The sequence below is a fragment of the Lactuca serriola genome, chromosome 3 (genome assembly GCF_051521515.1).
Source record: "Lactuca serriola cultivar US96UC23 chromosome 3, Lser_US96UC23_V15, whole genome shotgun sequence".
NCBI lineage: Eukaryota > Viridiplantae > Streptophyta > Magnoliopsida > Asterales > Asteraceae > Lactuca > Lactuca serriola.
The window spans coordinates 91,576,804-91,591,731 of NC_136410.1; positions in this window are offsets into that span (position 1 = coordinate 91,576,804).

Here is a 14,928-nt window from a genome sequence, read left to right on the forward strand (position 1 = left end):
ACTCAACTTGGCATTACTTTGTATCAGTAATTCTCCTTTCTTCAAGTTTTCCATACTAAAATGTTTTAGTACTTTATCTAAGTAAGTGTTCTGACTAAGTCCTATTAGTCTCTTACTTTGTTCTCTCACTATCCTTATTCCCAAAATATAGGAAGCCTCTCTGAGGTCCTTCATAGCGAAGCACTTCCCGAGCCAGGACTTAACCTCCTGCAGAGTCGGGACATTGTTTCCTATGAGTAGTATGTCTTCGACATGCAGCACGAGGAAGCTTACTATACTCCCACTGGCTTTGACATATACACATGATTCATCTTCGCTTCGTACAAATCCAAACTCTTTGACTTTCTCATCGAAGCAAAGATTCCATCTGCGAGACGCTTGCTTAAGTCCATAAATGGACTTCTCAAGCTTACACACTCTATTTGGATGTTTCGGATCAACAAAACCCTCTGGCTGAGCCATGTAAACATCCTCAGCCAACTTCCCATTAAGGAAAGCAGTTTTGACATCCATTTGCCAAATCTCATAGTCATGAAATGCGGCAATTGCTAGCATCACTCTAATAGTTTTTATCTTCGCAACTGGTGAGAAGGTCTCATCATAGTCAACTCCGAGAGTTTGAGTAAAGCCCTTCGCAACCAATCGTGCTTTATATGTGTGTACATTTCCATCCACATCGGTCTTCTTCTTGAAGATCCACTTGCACCCAACAGTCTTACGTCCGGGCACATTATCAACAAAATTCCAAACCTGGTTGTCATACATGGACCGGATCTCGCTGTCCATTGCCTCTTTCCATTTCACAGACTCTAGGCCTGCCATGGCTTCCTTATAGCTACTAGGTTTAGCTAGATTTATTAGTGTACCATCACTAATATATGTGTCCCATTCGGTAGTAATATGAAAACCATAAAATTGGGGTCGAAATCTAGCTCTTTCGGAACGTCTAAGAGGTAAAGACTCGTCAATCGGTTCATCCGGAGTTTCCTGCTCGGGTTGAGTGCCAGCAGTAGAGTTTCCTTCATCTATCATCTCTTGAATCTCCTCAAGCTCGATTTGCCTCCCACTATCTCCTTGGCTTATGAGTTCTCGCTCTCAGAAAACTCCTCTCCTCGCAACAAAGACAACATTGTCCTTCGGTCTATAGAAGATATATCCAAAGGATTTATGTGGATAGCCGATGAAAATACATCGCTCACTACGAGGTTCGAGCTTGACGTGAGTATCTCGTCTTACGAAAGCCTCACAACCCCAAACCTTGATATGTGCTAACGAGGGAGCTTTCCCTGTCCACATCTCGTGAGGTGTTTTGGCAACCTTCTTAGTAGGGACTCGGTTAAGGATATGGGCGGCAGTCTCTAAGGCATACCCCCATAATGAGATAGGTGTTGGGTTTTGAGCATTCTAACACTCCTAAGTGTACATGCAACCCTAAATACCTTGGATCTATGTTTTCTCTATTATACATGCAAATAAGAACTTCCAAGGTATTATCCTAATCTAGCATACAAAACAATAACTATAGCAAGATTGAATACATACCTCTTTGATGTAGAAAGTCTTCATGAAGCTTGAGTGCCTAGTGCCCCAAGTGTGACACCTCAAATGGAATCACAATCATCAAAACACTTGGAATGACTTAAGAGAATTCTACACTCATCAAAATCGGCTAGCCCTTTCACTTCACACAATAGTGTGATTCTAGTGCCAATTTTGTCAAGAATAAGATCTTTATATAGTGTTACAATTAGGGTAAACCCTAATTGTCATGACTTTCCATTTCCTTGGATCCATGGGTACAAATACACCATGGAGCATCCATGGACCATCCTATGGGTTTTAGCCCAACTTGATTATCCATGGAACATTAGCCCACTATACAAGCATGGATGATTTACACAATCAACCCATATATTTAATTAGTCTTCTGTTGATCACTTAATTAATCCTAGATTAATTCTTGATCAATACTAATTAAATAATCTTATTATTCTTATTATTAATATACTAGAACTTATAATATATTAATAACCATAAGTGTCTTATTTCTCTCATCCAAGTGCATGATGGTATGCAACCCAAATGGACCATGCCGGGTCGGGTCAAGTCTTACCAAATATAGTTATGGACTTAGACATTAATCCAACAGTCTCCCACTTGGATAAGTCTAAAACTATTATTGCGTATGACTTCAGGAACCAACTGGCAATCGTAGCTCTCAAAAGCTTCTGTCGAACTCTGACCTTGTAGATAAACTCTGACCTTTGTCAGTGACTTGTCCATTAGATAAGGGATCATATATTCCTCCATTCTAGATATCATATGGACTGAGACATGGATTATGATCATTCTCTCTGTCCATTTGTTGTTTCCCGATTTCCGATTTATGACGACTGACTAATTGAACAAATCAAATCAGTCCTGGCCCGGCCGAGCACTTCCATTTGTCATCATCAAATCATCGAGGGGCCCACAGATATCGCTTTTATCCTGAAGGTAAAAGGAATGGATAAACTTCGACTCATATGGCTTGTTCTACTACTTGTTGAATCATACACAAAAGCACGTTTTATAGCACCGAGTTACCAAATGCGGTTTCGTGCAATCAATGTACTACCAACTCATAGTAACAACTCATATCTCTAGGTTTGAAGAATATAAGATATTATCGTCTCATGATCACTTGTGATAAAATCCATGAAGTGATTCCAATGAGCGCGGGTTGAATCCAATACTCAGAGCTTATGAGCACTCATGATTATTGTAGCCTTGTCCAACATCTTAGACCTCTACAACCCATCATGACAGTCTTAATTCATATCTACTTCCAAAATATGACCGACTGTGGATGGTTTGAATAACTTAGTCATTCCGGAAGAATAACCTAGTTTATTCGGGAAGTCAAAACATGCAAAGTGAAACACAAGAATAATTGAATCCAATATGGTCTCAGAACTTATGAATATAAATAAAACACCTTTTATTTATCACCATATGATTACACATTATTCATTGTATACTGTTTCAGCTATCAACTTTAATCTTGAATTTAAAACAATAGTTGTCCCATGCTCCAAGCATGTATACTATGTTTTTCTCAAACACTAGTCATGCCATACACCAAGTATGCATACTATGTTTGTCTATGATCTTTACTTTGTGAACTAGATCAATTGAACATAACTTCAATGATTCTTTTTTCACACTCCCAAATCCTTACTGCAAATGCAAGAATTCCAAATTCATGCCATTTACTGGAATCTGTCAGATTCTAAACTTATATGCATTGATCCTCTTGTAATGATTATGCACAAAGTCATAAAGACTTGGCAACAATCATTACAGAGTATTCCAAAGGAGATCAACTCCTTGGAAACATCCTTCTTGCATTAAGTTTCCTTAATCTTACACAGATTGAAAATTCTAACGTTGAAACATTTCCATATTCCATTTTGACTATCACTTCTGAACAAGAGTTGCCTCCTTACAGATTATGTCAATATGGTCCTTCCAGAATTATCACTATACTTCCAACTGTCCTTGAGCAACCAATCTTTGGTAAACCTTAGATTGTCCTCGACAATTGTTTAATCCTTTTAGTCATATCCAGTTCTAAACCTTTTCCCTTCTTAATGCCCCAGGCATTTGGAAAATTTTAGAAAGGATGAATATAACACATGTAATCGATCCTATATCCGAAGCATATAGGACACGATTCATGATGTCTCACATAAAGACTAAACTAGTCTTTTGCTATAACATTTCCATTTCTATTTGCCAAGTTCTCATAATTCAGATTATGAAAAGGGATGTCGTAATCATAATCGAATTTTAGAACGCAAATAATGGACTCATATACATAATTTCCTTATGTTGAGCCATTCCAACATGAAATTCATATATATTTCCTTGACTAAATGATTAAAACCTCATGATCTAAGCTTATAGATTTGAGATGAAGTATAATTTCCTCTCCCTTAATTATAGCAAAACAACTCTTTCCCAATTGAAACTTTTGTTTTCTATAATTAACATTGCTCCCACTAACATGATGATTATTAGCATAACACTTATGCTCCCACTAGCTTTGACATGTACTCAGAAAACAGCTGGACTTCTAGAAATCAATACTTCATTGACATTCTTACCAAAGTTCAGATTTCTGATACTAGATTGTTTTGATAAAACTTTATCAAAATCATACACCTTCCCTTAGATAGCACACTTGTGTGTCTAAACAGTTATGAAGAGGTATGCCGTAATCATAATGGTTAGACCCTTTTGCCACTTCTCACAAGTCCAGGTTAGTGTGCCGGTTAACCACACACGCTCCACTAACGACTTTGAGAATGCAAATATCACAATTGCTATCTAGATAAAATCTACTTAGTGAAAGTGTTTCCTCACCATCATTTTCATGAATCGGAGAGAATCCTTATGACACTTAGATTTAATGGTGTATGTGTTCTTATCCAGGTGAATTGTCAAAATCATAGTCACAAGACAAGGATAATGACAAATCCAAACTCATATGGACTGAACTCAATCTTAATTTCTTGCCACCTGGCAGCTCAAGGGCCTGCCATTGCTTCCAAGTTGTTTGTGCAACACTTTGAGAACTCTGAGAACTCATATGCAAAGCCAACTTTAACTGGAATGGGCACAGAATATGTCAACACGATAGGTTGTAAACCTCAAGTTGTGTGCTAGTGAAGACAAACACTTGTCAAATATCCAAGAGATAGTGTGGATTCTAATCAAGACAAACACTTCACACAATTGGCCTTAGTTGGTCTTTGTTTTATCCAAAACATCACAACTTACCAATTTCAAATGTACAAGAGTAGAAAACTTTTACTCTTACATTTGACAAGTGTTTTAAACCTTCTTTTGAGACATGTCACTCAAGTTACAATCTTGGAGTATGACTCTAAGACTTGTATTGGAACGAAGTATGACTCATCTTCTTGATTTAACCATTTCAACAATTCAAGATCCCTCTTCTTAGTCATAAGAATGCACTAAGATTTCCTTAGAGAACTAATTGTGCTATGGTTTCTTAATCATTAAGATGATCACAAAAGCTGATACTAAAGTACTCTCCCATCTTTTCAGATTTGAGAAACTTTTATCCTTCTGCCTAAATTGATTCTTCTTATTCGCTCTGCCATAAATTGGAACCTTTTTCCAATGTCTCAGAATTACACTTAAGCTTGTAAGTATAATCATATTTATTGTGCTTTAGTAAACTATGACGAATAGTCTTATCAAACTTTTATGGTGGACTTAATCAGTGCACAAGAATGTGTACTCGATCCTTTAGTCCTTTACTTGACTCACACATCCATGTGAACAAGTAATTAGTCTTAATTTTTCCAAAACTTGAAAGTTCTCATTCATCATGCTATACAACTTGCATGATTCCAAGTTCCGGTCCAGTTGAAACTTGGGTGATGAGAATCTTTCCTTATTTGGTAAATTTAGACATTACCACAAATGAAAGAATCAATTTCATATTTCCACTCTTGCTCTTAATGGAATCATATAAGCAACAATTTTTCCTCAAATGCCATTGTAAGGATATTTTAAAATAAATAAAATCAAAAAATTTTCTTTTATTTTAAACTTTGCGGAAAACTTATCCTTACAATCCATATGAAAACTTGTTGTTACCTATTCCTAAGCAATATCTCATAACTCCTAAGAAGTAGCTCAAGAATCCGATCTTCAAACTATGCGATAGAAATCCATCTACGCCATCAGATTCAGCATATTCTTTCTTTAAGTTTCTTCACTTTTCTTTCATTCTTAAAACATCACCATGTGACCCAGTCACATCATGTATCAAGAATCTCAGAATAGAAACTTAACAGAGTTAGATAGTGGAATTTACCTGAAGTAGAGTCAAACTTATTGACTTTAACATCCTTAGGTAAATTTTGGCAGCTTCGCAACCAATGCCCCTTTCTTTGGCAATACAAACATATGGACCCTTTGATAATGGTACACAGGAATATCACAGACTTAGCTTTTCTCTTTACCATTTGGTCAATCGAGTTGACTATGGCCGATCCCTTTCCATTGGGAAGAGAATGCTTTCCGAGATTTCCTGTGTCACTATTGTCAATGTCCATCAAGTTTTAAGAAAGTTGATCTTAGATAAGATCATTAAGGGTCTTGTCATAGTCTGTTTCATAGGTGTCCTGATGGGATTAAAACAACTTTTAATCTATGAAGATCGATTAGATCTTGAACAAGTATATGAATATGAAACAGTAAAAACGCAATAGTAAGAACAAACAGCTTGAATCAAACGTGTCGAATGATTAAATAAAATCCTTAGAAGAGCTCGATTAAGAACATCAACTGTAAAGGATTAGAAGATTACAAGAACGATTACCGAAAAATATTGTACTCTTGATCAATCGCTATATCGATAATCTCTAGAATCTTAACCTAATATGCATGCAAGCATTTAACTTATATACAATACATAAAAGGCTCTCGGTTGGACAGGCCCAAACCGGAGAATACAAGGCTAATCAATGAGCCCAAAAGACGCAACAACAAAACTATCTTTAGCCCAACAATCTCCCCCTTTGCGTCAATTTGGAGCGAGACCTTCACTTCTTACTTGGGCCGGCAGCTGAAGCTGGTACCTTCTTCTTCACGGTGCTAAACAGACACTTGGTTATGGAGAGGATGGTCTGTCTAAACCGGATGTACCAATTGATCATATCATTGAAGTACTTGATGTCATCAGCCGAATTGTCTTTACACTGCTTGATGATGAATAAGACATGCTCCAAGCAAGTTGTGGTGAAAAGATGTTTGTCAGCTAATGCGAAGAGACACTTCTGTCCTTCGGCTCTGGTGAACATCACAGAGTTTCGCCTTGGATCTATCTTGCCCATTTTCATTTGATTTAGATCACTGGCTGATCCCACAGGTGCGACTTTCGGTTTCTTCTTAAAAACTGTGGCGACCTCCTGATCCATTAGGGCCACCTCCATGATATAGCATGCCAGCATCCTTTTGACATGGTCTATGATGGGACCATATTTAGATTCATTTGTCAGCAGGATATTGTACAAGACTATCCAATCATGAGGATTCAGATTGGGCAGATCCACCAGGGAGATGATGTGGGCAATTCTTGCAGATCCCCGGATGAGCTTGAACTTAACGTTTGTGAATCTCCCCACGGCATAAGGCTTCAGCACCCGAACATTAACAATCTTCTGGGCGCTCCATGTAAGGTATTGAGGGCGAGCGGCTTCCAGGTAGAAGTCAATGAGCTCCCTGTCAAGCTCATCGTTCGGCTGCGGGACTTCGAAAATGTTAGAGAAGGCGTGGAAAATGAACGCCTTTCGAGTCAGCGGCATATCAAACTGCGAATCGATAGAGTTGTTGCAGTCGAATGATATCACCGGCTCGAGCCATAGTATGCTTGGAGTCTCTATGGCCTCTTTTATCATACGATCCCTGGTCCAGGCAGGGAAGAGCAACTTTCGGCTCTCAAGGAGATCGTGGGCTTCTTTTTGCTTTCGTTCGGCTTCTTCAGCCTCACGCGCCACACGACTGGCATCGTCTTCAGCATTGCAACTGTTCTTTCTTTTTAACATGTCCGTAATAGTCTCCTTGTCTTCATCTTCATCTTCATCTTCATCTCCTCCCTCTACTATGTTTTTGCCCTTGTTCTTCACACCCGAACCCGAGGCATGACCGGTTGGGGGTGGTTCGGTTGTGTGAGTCGCTTTGGAGGAAGGAGGTGGTTTCGATCCTTGCTTCATATCTCCCCCTTGTTTCGGAATGGACACGAAAATCGGTAGGCCTTCAATTTTACTTAAAAGGTCCATGGCCGGAGATAGTTTTTCAGTGAGGGTACGCCTCACTGAGTGGTTAAGTATGGGGTCGTGTGCTTCCAGGATGTTTGAGAGAGCTGCGTGGACATCTGAAACACACGTCTTTATGACCTCCCTCTCGGATTGAAGAGCTTCCAATTGTTGCTGGGAGTTGGAAAGTTGCGTGCTCTTGACCTTCAGGGCGGTAGTCTTACTCGCCAAGACGTCCATCAGAGAATTTTCTGCCGCAAGATCCTCTTGTAGTTTTGCCAAGCGGGCATCGATGGAGGCACGAAGTGCCGAGTTGTCGTCGCTAAGATTTTGTCTGAGGGTAGCGAACGAAGATAACTCCGTCGAGACAAACTGGGCCAATTGTTGAACAACTGGTTCCAGAGTTGTCTTACTGGCTTCGACATTCTCCTGCAAAGACTGCAACAGGATAGAAGCGTCATTGAATAGTTTATCGACTTTTGCGGTCGCTGCCTCACAGGCTCGGGTGGAGGCGTCTATGGCAGTAGTTGCTGAGGCGACAGAATCATGTTGAGCCCTGGAGAAGGCGTCAACGATCTTCTGAAGGGCAGCTTCAGACAAAGATGACTGCTGGTTGGAAGAGGAGGCGAGAAGCTGATCAACCTTCTCGTTAAGCTCGCGAAGATGCTTTCGTGTCACTGGAGCATCATCCTCCTCATCACTCTGAACTTGAAACGGACTATAGTAGACCGAATCAAAGTTCATGTGATCACCACCAAGGTATTGATCACCGCCATCGGAGGCGTCTTCTGGAGATTGAGGTGGTGGTGAAGCTGGGGGTGTTATGGGTTTGGTTGGTTCAGGTTGAGTGGGTGGGGGGTTAGTTTTGGGTGGTGGTTGTGTATGGGTAGTGTCGGTTTGAGGAGGTTCGGTTACTGGAGGGGTTTCGGTGACAGGTGGTGTTTCGGTTGATGTGGTGAATATGGGTGGAGGTATAGGGATAGAGGTTGGATGAATTGTGGGGTTTATGGTGGGAATGGAAATAGGAATTGTGGGTGGAGGTGAAGGAACTGGGGATTGATGAAGTTCCATCTCTGGGGTTGGGGAACGAGGAGGTGTGTTGCCTCGTTGAGGAGAGTCGTCTCCTTGTGATCCCTCAGAGTCCGAACTCCCACCTTCGGATTCGCTTGAAGAAGAGGAAATAACGAGCTTTCGCTTCGGTTGGGTCTTCCTTCTTTTTGGTTGTGGGGATGAAGCAGCCTTCGGTTGTCTTCGCTTTTTGGGAGAAGGTCCTTTTGATGCTTTGGACACTTGCTTCCCCTTCTCTGCCTTTTTGCCCCTGGCCACCGGTTTATCGGCGTCATGAATCGATCGCAGCATGTCCGGTGTCAGTTCCCTCGGACCAGTTGGCCTAAACTCCTTGATCGTCCTGATCAGTCTGCTATCGGCTGGCACATCGGCATACATCGACTCCGGGATAGAGCCAATGAATGAGAATTTTGATTCATCAGATACGATAATCTTCTTGGTATGAAACGTACCAATAGAAGACATCGATGCACCATCGGCTGTTGGAACGTCGAACTTATCCATGGCCCATCTTGTTATCAAGATCCAGAACCGGGCCAGCGACACCTCGGAGTGTCGGGAAGAGGAAGAGAGGCTTTGAATCAGCTGTTGCCAGAGGACAAACCCATAGTCCAGGTTTATCCCATTGTAGACTCCGTACATTATCGAAAGGAAAAGACGACTTGCACCGTCAGATCCTGAGCTCCTCTCTGACAGTCCCTTGAAGAGAACTGTAAATAACCCATTCCACTGGGGCGGTAGGCAGGACTTCTTAAACCTGGCGACGGAGGTGAGAACCTCTGTGTAGCCCATGTTGTATAACATGTTGTAGAACATCCCAACCGGAATCGTGTCCGGGTGAACTCGTGATGAGTCAGCTGCAAACCCTAACAAAGTGCAGAAACGGGGGCGAGAAATTGAAGTCTTGTGTTCTCCCACTTCAAAGAATACCCGGTCGACGGCCTTGTCGTAGTAAGCCGTCGCATAGACTTGAGATAAGGCCACCATTGGCACCGATTCAATCCGTGACAGTGCAGGAGCGAGCTGGGAGTACTTGAGGCATTCGATGACCGGCGACATGTAGGAATCATACGCCAGTGGGTTCAGATCAATGACAAGGCATTGTTGGGGTCGGATGGGAAGAATTTGAGAAGTTGCATGAACGGAAGAAGATTCAGCCATTGTTGCAGGTTTGGAGAAGAAGATGACCGGGAGAGTGTGTGGAAGTGTTTTTGCTTTGGAAATTATGGAGGTAGTAAAGAGGTAAAAGGTGGTGTTGAAGGCTTTTTATAGTGGGTGATAGGAGAGAGAAAAATCGTTTCAAATCTCTTATGGAAATACGAAACGGGTTTTTGATTGACTGATTGGTGACAGTTGGGGCGTGCGATGATCATGTAGGAGAGAGAGTGTCAGTTTCCTAGGATTACGCCGCCCAATAAGCGCCGGTTCAGAGAGAAGAACCGTTTCCATTTCCACACGCGCCTTTAATGCCAAATTGATGACGCTTCAATATCACACACGCGTCCATAAGTGTCAGAAAAAGCGCGGCCGATTCAAATTCACGCGCCCTCCTTTTTACCGTCGTTTGAATTTCTATCCATTTAACTCCCGCCGAGTCAGCAACTTTTTGTCTTTTCCCCTTTTAAACGGTTGTTTTCAATTAATGACCCACGTGGCTAATTTTTGACCACAACTTCTTTTGTAACCATCCATTAATAATCCAGCCTGTAAAATAATTAGTAACGGAATTTTTTTGAAAATCTAGGATTTTCGTGCAAAGAGTGTAAAAGAAAAAGAAATAAAGCAACTCTTTTTAGGATAATCTGTGATGTCAATAATGACACGAAACTGATGATCCCGGGCACGAATCTCTTTCTTCAAGGTCAAGAGAGACCTCAAAGTGTTAGTGTGGAATCCCGTTGAATGACGATCAAACATTTATTAAGAAATGTTGAAAGGCTTCTTTTAATTAGGTTAACTTGGGGTAGTTTCGCTTTGATTCATCAATTCAATTCTTGATATAAGAACGAAAGTGAACAAAGTACTTGTGAGACCGGTGTAGTCTGTTGAACAAGTAGATAGGATTTGATTTTAAAGTAGCTTGGATTAATATGAAATCTCAGATAAAAAATTAAAACTAGATCCCTTGGGAAGAAATGTTATGGTGTGTAACAATTTCATTGGAATCACGAAAAAAAATTTGAGATTCCATGAGGGTACATTCGTCAATTCATTAGTGAAATCTTGATCAAATTAATTGGTCACCGTCAATTCGTTGGTATTGAATTTTGGGTTTCACTCAGCTCGTAGTGGCACGAAACTAAGATCATAAACACAGATGTTGTGTAGCCATAAACCTCAGTGGTAGTTTCTGAGAGTCTCAAGGGTTACAGTGATGAAACGAATGTAATGGAGAAGTGTAATGGAGAAGGTGTAAGAAAACATAGTACCTCTGCTGCGAAAATAAGGACCAAGCAGGAAACTCTTAACTCATGTGAGAAGAGAGTGAGGTAGCTCACGATTAGAATAAATGAGTTAGCCTTATTGGGAAGACAAGGTTTGTGTATACCAGGTCATGAAGGCTATTATTCAAAATCTTATGAGGCTTGGGACACATACAGCAGCATGCTTCTAGGGACACTTAAGTAAGTCATCAAATATATCCCCATAAACGAATGAGCACACAAAGAAAAATAAATAAAATATTTTTGGAGTTTTTGAAATTTATAATAAAAAGAAAAAAATAATAAATAAAAATAAAAACGTAAGAGTTAAAATAAAATTAAGACCTAAACAAAAAAAAACTCTTGAAAAGAAAAAAAAAATTGAAAAACCGAACCCGAACGTTCGGTTGGTTTCGGTTCTAGAAAATTTTGAAAAACCGAACCCGAACCTTCGGTTGGTTTCAGTTCCACAAAATTTTGAATAACCGAACCCGAACCTTCGGTAGGTTTCGGTTTTGGAAAATTTTGAGAAACTAAGGAATTTAGATATACAAGAAATAAATACTTTTAACATAAAGAAAAACAAAATAGTACAAGAAATATACAACACAGAAAAACTACCTTTGAAGTAATGAGCGAGTCAGATGGTTGAACCGAACCCGAACGTTCGGTTGGTTTCGCTTCTTACGTTTGAGGATGAGAGGTAGTGTGCGGTACTGACTCTGATTCCATCATTCCTAGCCCTTGCAATATTTTATTGAATGATGCTTCTGGAAGAGCTTTGGTAAAGACGTCAGCCAGTTGATCAGTGGTTCTTACGAAGTGAACTTCGACATGTCCATCTTCCACATGATCTTTGATGAAGTGATACCTCAGTGCTATGTGTTTGGTTTTAGAGTGTTGCACTGGGTTATGACAGATCCTAATTGCACTTTCAGAGTCGCAATATAGTGGGATCTTCTTCATATTGAGTCCATAGTCTCGAAGTTGACTCTGGATCCAAATCACTTGTGATGTGCATGATGCAACAGCAATGTATTCCGCTTCGGCAGTAGACAACGACACACATGTTTGTTTCTTGGATTGCCAGCTGACTAATTTCCCATCAAGAAATTGACAGCCACCAGTTGTGCTTTTACGGTCGAGTCCACATCCTCCAAGGTCAGCATCAGAATAGGCTTGAACGAAGAAGCCTGAATTGGATGGATACCACAGACCTAAGGAGGTGGTTCGCTTGAGATAGCGTAGGATGTTCTTTATTGCCAGCATGTGAGGTTCTCGTGGGTTAGCCTGAAATCGAGCACAATAACACACAGAAAACATGATATCAGGCCTGCTAGCAGTTAGATACATCAGTGAGCCTATCATTTGACGATAGAGCGTGATGTCGACAGCCGGTTTGTCTAGAGATGGGGTAAGCTTGGTGCCGAATGCCATTGGGACTTTGACTTTTGAGTCTCCCATCATTCCAAACTTCGCTAGGAGAGTTTTCGTGTAAGCTTCCTGATTGATAAAGATGCCTTCGGGTCCCTGTCTTATATTTAAACCAAGGAAAAAATTAATAGGACCCATTGAGCTCATTTCAAACTTAGTCTCCATCAACTTTCTGAATTCAACTGTTAAGCTGGGATTCGTGGAGCCAAAGATGATGTCATCGACATAAATTTGAACTATCATAAGGTGGTTACCTTCCTTTTTGCGAAAGAAGGTTGGGTCAACCGAACCTTGTTTAAATTTAGACATCTTTAAAAATTTTGTAAGCGTTTCATACCAGGCTCTCGGAGCTTGTTTGAGGCCGTACACAGCTTTATCCAGAATATAGCAATGATTTGGATACTTTTCGTTCACGAACCCAGGAGGTTGCTCCACATACACAGTTTCTTCGAGTTCTCCATTGAGAAATGCACACTTGACGTCCATTTGGAAAACCTCAAAGTTTTTGTGAGCAGCATAGGCCAGAAATATTCTAACAGATTCTAGCCTAGCGACTGGAGCGAACGTCTCTTCGTAATCTATTCCTTCCTCCTGACAATATCCCTTGACTACCAGACGAGCCTTGTTCCTTATGACATTACCTTCCTTGTCCATTTTGTTTCTAAAAACCCATTTAAGACCAACAACCGAAGCATCTGGAGGAGTTGGAATGAGGCACCAGACTTTGTTCCTTTCAAACTCGTTCAGTTCGTCTTGCATTGCTTGAACCCAATCAGAGTGATCGAGGGCAGTGTTCACTGTCTTCGGTTCAACTTTTGATACGAATGAGTTAAACATACAAAACTCTACCTTTGAAAATAAGGATGTCTATTTTGCCTTCAGTTGAGATCGGGTCAAAACCTTCTCAGATACATCACCAACTACTTGAGAGATAGGATGATCTCTGGTCCATTTGGTGAGAGGAGGGTAATTCGGATCGAAGGTTGGATCTAGTTCAGCGTTGATCATTTCTTCGGGCTCAGATTGGCTATCGTAATCAGGCGTCATATCATCATGCTCCCCCTCAATTGATGAGTCTTGAGAAACATGATGTTCTTGGGTTTCTTGTGGTGCTGGATTATCAGGCGTTGAAGCACCTTCGTTTGGAGGGGCATCTTCGGTTGGAGAGGCACCTTCGGTTGGTGAAGGACCTTCGGTTGAAGTAGTAGAGCTTGGCTCCCCCTGGACTTGTGAGCTTGGCTCCCCCTCGACATGAGAACTTGGCTCCCCCTTGACTGAAGCAGTGTTGGTTGGAGATTCATCAGTGGGCGATTCTCCTTCATGCATTCTTTTTGCAGCATCTTCGGCAATTTGCTTCATATGATCAATCTTGTTGTCAGCTGCACCTGCTTCTGAGAGAGAAGCTTTTTCCGGTTCGTCAAAGAGTTCCAGAAAATTCTCGTACAAATTGGCAATTGAGACTGTGACTTGGCCAGTTTGAGGAAAGATTTCCCCGGCAGTGTCATCTATGGCCTGTAGCTTCTTGACATAGTTATCGTCGAAGGTCACATAGTATGTCTCTTCAATCCTTCTTGATCGTTTGTTTAGGACCCTGTACGCCTTGGATGTGAGTGAGTAACCCAGAAAGATTCCCTCGTCAGCTTTGACATCAAACTTGTTGCGGTGTTCTTTAGAGTTAAAGATGAAACACCTTGAGCCAAACACATGGAAAAATTTCACATTGGGTTTTCTGTTATTTATTATCTCATATGGTGTGAGCTTGAATCGCTTATTGAGATAGGACCTGTTCTGTGTATAACAAGCAGCAGAAATAGCGTCAGCCCAAAAATAAAGAGGTAAGGAAGCGAAACTTAACATAGTTCGGGCAGCTTCACACAAGGATCAGTTTCGTCTTTCGACTATTCCGTTCTGTTGTGGTGTGTAGGGAGCTGAGAAATTATGACTAATTCCCTTTTCTGCAAGAAACTCTTCAAACTCCTTGTTCTTGAATTCGAGACCATTATCGCTCCTGATGTTTCGAACGACCTTCTTGAGTTGGACTTCAATCTGCTTAATAAATGCTTTCAGCTTTTGAGTCACTTCAGATTTGAGCTTTAGAAAGAACACCCATGTAAATCGTGAGAAGTCATCAACGATAACAAGAATATACTTGCTACCACCGATGCTTT